This window comes from Eurosta solidaginis, chromosome 4 (assembly GCF_040869045.1).
Source record: "Eurosta solidaginis isolate ZX-2024a chromosome 4, ASM4086904v1, whole genome shotgun sequence".
Taxonomy (NCBI): Eukaryota; Metazoa; Arthropoda; class Insecta; order Diptera; family Tephritidae; genus Eurosta; species Eurosta solidaginis.
In genome coordinates, this window is record NC_090322.1 from 144269747 (window position 1) to 144277733 (window position 7987).

Sequence of the window (7987 nt, forward strand, 5' to 3'; positions counted from 1 at the left end):
CCAGAAAGGCGTTGAATCTAGCCCCGATCATTTTTATACTCAGCTGAGCAGAGCTTACAGAGTATATCAATTGTGTTCGCATAACGGTACCCCGTAACGGCATAAACTAATCGAGATAGATATAGACTCCTATGTATCAAAATGATCTGGGCGAAAAAAGAAATTCATTTAGCTATGTCCGTCCGTCCATCCGCCTTCCCGTAAACACGATAACTTGAGTAAATTTCGAGGTATTTTAATTTGGTATGTAAGTTCCTGGGCACTCATCACAGATTGCTGTTCAAAATGAACGAAATCGGACTATAACCACGCCCACATTTTCCATATCGAAAATTTCGAAAAACCGAAAAAGTGTGATAATTCATTACAAAAGATGGATGAAACTTGGTAGGTGGGTTGATCTTATGACGCAGAATAGAAAATTAGGAAAGTTTTGGACAACGGGCGTGGCACCGCCCACTTTAAAAAAGGAAATCTAAAAGTTTTGCAAGCTGTAATTTGGCAGCAGAGTATGTAGTGTTCGGCTACACCCGAATTTAGCCTTACTTGTTTTTGTTATGTTTTTTGCCCTATTGATCTCCTAACTTACAGACCTACCTACCCGATAAGTCATACAGAGCTCCCAATGCTACAATCTCCTCGAACAGGAGAAATGCCTTTTACGACATCACAACTCGTGTGGAACTAGACCTCCAGCCCTTAGTCACTTGCCCAGTGTGCACCGTATGCCAGTCCTTAATATAAGTGACTCGTCATCGACATGGTAGATGCCTCCTTAAAATACTTTCAGAGCTTTTCAACCGAGCTACATCACCAGTTACACCAGCGTCATCCATCCCTGGTTCCCCTTCTTGGCGTACTTCAAAATTATGCAATAGAATTGCAACGGTCTAAACGGTAAGATAAGGTAGATCACCGAATTCATTACGCAAAAAGTTTTACAGAACCCTTTAAACGATGTTTAAGGTGAAAAGATAGCCTGTCAAATCTATTCAAGCTTCTCGGAATGGGTTTGATTCGGTAATGTATAAATTGCCTTTAATGGCCAAACTTAAAAAACAAAAAATACAATAAAACTTTGCCCAGTTAAGATGATAGGACACTTACCTCAAGATCTGACAATACATTTTTGAAGATACGCAAAAAGGGACGAATGGAAAAGTTTTAGGAGACGGAATCCGTTCCTACTGCTATTTTCACGGATGGCTCGAAACTAAGTGATACGGTGGGTAGTGGTATTTGCTTATTATTTGCGCTGCAATCAGGTTCCCTTTTGGTAATCGGTGAATTATGAACAAATTTTAGGGATGCCGATTTTTTTTTTCATAGGCAAAGTACCTCCTCCATAGTGTCATCTCTAAGTGGAAGCACGAAATAAAATAGAGACATGAAAACTTGACAGGTAATAATCTATTTCCTAGGGATGGTATATATGTGAATGCATAAACATGTGAACGATTGTGGATTTATTGTAGATTAAAGCATGTGTAAACTCGGTTTTAGCCGATGATTGCTGAGTTTTGAAAACCTATTACAGTCTATTCCGACAGCGAAGCCGCTATTAAATTCCCACAGGCATGCGCAGACAAGTGCTGAATTAGCTAATTACGCTTTGTACAACAGAGAAGGTACAGCGGCATTTTAGAAGGCCCTCGTATGTGCCCTTGTCACCCTGTTTGCACATTAGGATGAGCCCAAAAAAATTCTTTCTTTCCGTTTGATACAGTGAAAATGTTGCCAATGTTTAGGACATTCAAAAACATAGTCTGTATACATTTTAGCCTTTTATTTGATTGTATTATAAGACACCTCATCGCGACTTCAATTTTTAAGTGTTAGTTTAAGTTAAGGTGCCAGACGTCTAACCCTTAGTGCACAAATCACAAAATATACATATTCATATAGGAAACTTAACGGTCGACAAAAAAGTACATACATTTTTAAGTTAAAGTTTAACCTCGAATTGTACGAGATTCCCCAAACGATTTGTATGGAAAAACTGAAGTTACGATCAAGTACCTCTAAGCACTCAAATAGAAAGCTAACATTTTTTCAGACTATGTTTTTGGATGTTCTGAACAATATTTTCACTATACTAAAAATAAAAAACTTTATTTTTTACCTATCATAACTCCATACAAATGTAAGGGAGAATCACATACAGGTAACGAGTTAATTTAGAAAATAATATTTTAGCCGGCTATATTTTTGGCCACGGAGTTAATGAAAATGAACAGGTAGACTACCTAACCAAGCCGAGTGTTATATCAGTATTCTATGGCCAAGATGCCTTCTGCGGACTTACACACATGCACACACAATAGAAACGACAAGTAACTGGGAAACAAAGCAGTTGGGGCAACATTGGAATGTAAGACAGTGGGTAAAGACAGGCCCCATTGTTTACCCTCATAGCAACGATGGTATCAGCTAAACTCATTAATCTAAGCAGAGAAGACCTACGAAGTCTCACTAGATACTATACGGGACACTGCAGTATATGATATCACATAAATCAATGTATCCGATAAACAAATCCTGAAAAATATTTTCACTTTACCAAAAGGAAAAATAAAAACCATTTTTTGTGGTCCACCCTAGTTCATGTGCTCGAACTAAACTTCATTGGACAGAAAATGTTAGATTGCTATAGGAATCGACTTGCTGGGTGACTAGCAATTTTATTCGTGGGTTAAGAAAACCCAACTTTTTCCTCAGATTGGCTGTCACTCAGCGTCCTTTTGAATTTAAAACGGTAGTCTACTTGATGAGAATACCTAGAAAACTTAGAAATTCAGAAATTCTGAAGATGAGTAAAGGAGAGGTCTTACAAGTTTTATCACTATGACTAAACAGGCCTAAGCATGCATATCAATCTTACACAGGGGAAGATATCTTAACCCAACCCAATCTATTAAATTGCCTTCGTTTTATAAACGTTAAATTTTAGACAAAGATAATAAATACCCTACTGTACGGTTATCTTTACAATTACCCACTTATGGTCCTATTGAAACAGCAAATGGCCTAATTACCCGCCATAATCATATAAAATACGCAATTCTATACAAGGAAATGTTTTTTTTCGTTTTTTACCTTTTTGGCAAACATTTTTCTTTTTAGATTTTCCTTAGGCATTTTGAAGTCCATTGAGCTGCATAATTGCACGTTCAAATTGAGTGCGGAGCAATTTGATGTAGCGATAGCGCACATAAAACGGAAACACACATGCGCACTCGCATAAAAGTTGTATTCAATACAAAGGCAATCCATTCGAAATGCGCCCATTGGAATGCTTAAATTGAAGGCAAATTTTACTCTTAACATCGAAGCCCAAAGCAAAAACATTTGTAAATAAATTGAGAAAATGAAAAAAAAAAAAAAACAAAAATACATCCAAAAATGTTTCAGCGTTTATTTTTTGACGGCTCCCTCGGATTTGTGTGAGTATCAAAAAGAAAAAAATAACAAACAAATGGTATTAAGCGGAACATTCACAGCAAATCAAATGATATCCAATGCCCAGGTAGACCATAGAACAACATAGAACTGTCTACAAAAAGTTTTGATGGATTATATGTAAATAAGTTGTTCCCCATGCATGAAGGTCCGTTGTGATACCACATAAAATAACGCTTACGTAGCTATGGCTATAAGAGAATCGGTGCGTAGCAACGATATAGTTTCTTATGAGATCAATCTCAACCTTGGATTAATCCTTCGAAAATCCAACTGAGACACGATCGAAATACTTTTGTCTAGTTCGACCAAAAGCTGGGCATTTAAGCATAAAATAACTCGGTGATTCCACCGTATCATGCTCCATAAAGCTACAGCAGGATGGGGTTTACAGTATATTGAGACGCTCCGCATTGATTCTCATTGCACAGTACACTGTTAAAACGCCAATGACCATTTATAGATGAGAATTAGCGAACGCAATCATTTTGGCAGACCTCTTGCCATCCACATCCGGGCAGAAGGATCTTTATACTCTGCAAAAAGGTGGTGTCCGCCCAACCTTTACTCAGCTGATTCGAGGCCCATTTATGCAGGAGCAGACCATAGGTAGGCAGCGGTATTTCGAAATCCCTACAGCCATCTTCTTCTAATTGTGAGCTTTGTTTTAGCATTTTATTAGCGAATTGTAAAGACCCCGATTAATCTGCTCATAAAACTCCTAAAACCACGTATCACTAACTACATTGAATAAGCTGAAGGACTATTACCACGCATTGTGGTTTCCTCATTATATCTCCGAGAACTGTAGGTAGGCTGAGCAGATTTGAAGATTCTGATAAGCAAGCTCAGCTGGCTTGAACATTGTAGAAGTTAAACAAATCGGTGTCGAGGTGATCGAGATGAAACCGGAGTATATCGAATTCATGGGCTCAGTGGTTCTGCAATGCAAATAATTAATTGCCTCAAATGAATTCAGTCCCCATTGATCTTTCCAGATTATGAAAATACTGAATCTATAATAGGCGAGAGTTAACGTCAAAGGCGATGTTGTTAAGAATGCTGGAATGCCCGTAGTCCATAAGCCACCAATTGTAACACGAGATAAGTTTAACATAATGATTGAAAAGAAAACTTGCACAGCAGAACTAAACCGCTCAGGTACAATCTACTTCAAGAATGTGTACCAATGATATTGGTGTAAGTGGCCTAACAAAGGCGATGTAAACTCAGCCTCCTCTGATTTTGACTATAAGGCAAAAAACTGGGTTGGGCAGTGAACAAGAAAAAACCGAAGTACTTGCTACTAACAAAGAAACGCACGATGTACATGCGACACGGGAGGCACGCCCCTATTAATACCCTGCAGCGCAGCGTTCAAGCTTCGAATTATCGCTTTTATGGACGGTATTAGTTCCAATTCTCTCCCCTTGAAATGTTTTTAAATGCCACTTTGTATAATGTTATTTCCTACGAAATTTCAATATGCCCCGTTTGCGTACCTTTTGAATGCGTTCTTTGCTTCTAGGCTATCCCGCACCACCCCCCAGTTCTATGAGGAGCTTGGGCTCGCCATAGGCCCAGCTGCTAAAGAAACAGCATTCGCCACGTGTATGTGAGGTTAAAAATCGGGCTAGAGGAGCTATATATTGCGCAGGCATTCCCTTGAAATAGTTGCGCTACACAACCCTTCGTATCAGTTTTGTGTGGCACATTGGTGCCGGACATCTACGTACTCTTCCCTGGTCTGTGCCCCCACAAAACTCCTTATTAAACACTTATGTTGCATAATAATGATACCCAATGGATTACCCTTTATATACCGCCCAACCGTACCCACGGAACACCCTGATTACGCGTTGATTATATGTATATATGAAAGGAAAGGACGAGTTATCGGTTTTTTATCGAAAAGTTATAGATTAATTATAGAAGATATTTCGACTATTTGTCGACACGTTGTCAAAAGTATATGGATTGGTTATCGGAAAGTTATCGACTTTTATCGGAGTGTTATCATTTTTTTATCGGTGTGATATCGATTTATTATCCAAAGGATATCGAAAAGTTATCGATTTTTTAAAGAAAAATTATCGATTTGCTATCGAAAAACTATCAATTTGCTATCAAACATTTTTCGATTTGGTATCAAAAATCTATGGAATTGTTATGAATTTATTATCGAAAATATATCGATATGTTATCAAATAAATATCGATTAGTTATCGAAAAGTGATCGATTTTTTATCAAAAAGTTATACATTTGTTTTCGAGAAGATATCGATATATTATCGGTGTGTTATCGATTGGCGACTCATGCGGTAAGACAAGTACCGAAAAAACTCCAATATAAAATCGATGTTACTCCAATATAAAAAAGTATAACGGATACACACATCGATGATAAGCCGATGAGAAACCAATGAGAAGCTGATCACTATAACAAGCCGATAACTCGATATCGATAACAAAGGAACAATTTTTGTTGTTATATCGGCTTACTGGCATGTAAGATCGCGGGTTCGAATCGAGCTCAAGGCCTAACAATAATTATTTTATCTCATTATTGCTATGATACTGTAAAGAATTTATTGAAATTCCGCTTATTCCAAACGTTCTGCTAATGTTCGAATCGCTAAACTGTTGAATAAATAACTCTAATATTCAATAATGCAAAAACGGTCTATATTAGACTACTTGAAAGTACTTCACAATAACACTTAACTTCACAACCAATAGCGTGCTTAAATCAAACTGATTACTGACTACTCAGCTTGTGCTGCTTTTATACTCTCTGCCACAAATGTCTAGATGCTTCTTCTTCTAGAATCTTCTACTTGGTTACCAGCTATATGCGTGTGTATTTGTACTTTAAAGCCTCTCACATAGGCATATGCGTGTGTATATGTGAGTACTACTTCGACTAATGACTACATCTGTGTGTGTCTTATCCGTTCGCTGCCTAGTATGTATGGGGGTAAATGATGGTTAATGTGTTTATGTAGCAAGAGTGACAGCTTACTTCTTGTTGTTGTGCCTTGATTTACTTAGTATCACATTAGTGATGTGAGTATCACTTAGTGATACTAATATTCGTCACAATACGTTTATTCTATTATAATTTAAACAATTTTTTCATTTAAGAAAAAATATATCATAACAATGATAAGATAAAATTATTAGGCTGCACAGAAGGTTCATAGGTTTTATGCCGCCTCCGAACGGTATCTGCTAGGTAGATGAACTTTCACTTAGAATCTTTTTATGCCATTTTTGGAGTCTTTGCCAAATCACTGGCGATTGGCGAGTCGGCTTAGAACATATTGTTTCTAATTAAAACTAGTTTCTAGGCTTACGATGTTGCTTTGCCGGGGTGTGAACTCAGGATCTTCGGTGTGGTAGGCGGAGCATGCAACCACCACATCACGGTGGCCACCAAAGTAAATTTTTTACACTTTAATGGAACCCTCTATTTTTTAACAATATCCCCTATATAGGAATTGAGTTTTCGGTTTGTTGATGAACCCACAAACATAACGCTTACTCATTGTCGGTTATTTTCAAGAACCACCACAGCACGTAGCATGACATATTTAGTTTTCCTAGCTGTCATGGTTAGAGTGTGTGATTGTATGCGTTTTAATAAATTCGTAACCATACGCACGCACAAACATATTGCAGCAGGATTCGTATTGTACTATTGTTATTGTTGGTACACAGTTATTATGCCCGTTCTAAATATGTCGGTAGTTTCTCACTTCATTGTTGCTTATCTGTTTTTTTTTATACTCAGTTGAGCAGAGCTCACAGAGTATATTAAGTTTGATTGGATAACGGTTGGTTGTACATATATAAAGGAATCGAGATAGATATAGACTTACATATATCAAAATAATCAGAATCGAAAAAAAATTTGATTGAGCCATGTCCGTCCGTCCGTCCGTCCGTCCGTTAACACGATAACTTGAGTAAATTTTGAGGTAACTTGATGAAATTTGGTATGTAGGTTCCTGAGCACTCATCTCAGATCGCTATTTAAAATGAACGATATCGGACTATAACCACGCCCACTTTTTCGATATCGAAAATTTCGTAAAACCGAAAAAGTGCGATAATTCATTGCCAAAGACAGATAAAGCGACGAAACTTGGTAGATGAGTTAAATTTATGACGCAGAATGGAAAATTAGTAAAATTTTGGACAACGGGCGTGGCACCGCCCACTTTTAAAAGAAGGTAATTTAAAACTTTTGCAAGCTGTAATTTGTCAGTCGTTGAAGATATCATGATTAAATTTGGCAGGGACGTTACTCCTATTACTATATGTACGCCTAATAAAAATTGGCAAAATCGGAGAAGGACCACGCCCACTTTAAAAAAAAATTTTTTTAAAGTAAAATTTTAACAAAAAATTTAATATCTTTACAGTATATATGTAAATTATGTCAACATTCAACCCCAGTAATGACATGGTGCAACAAAATACAAAAATAAAAGAAAATTTCAAAATGGGCGTGGCTCCGCCCTTT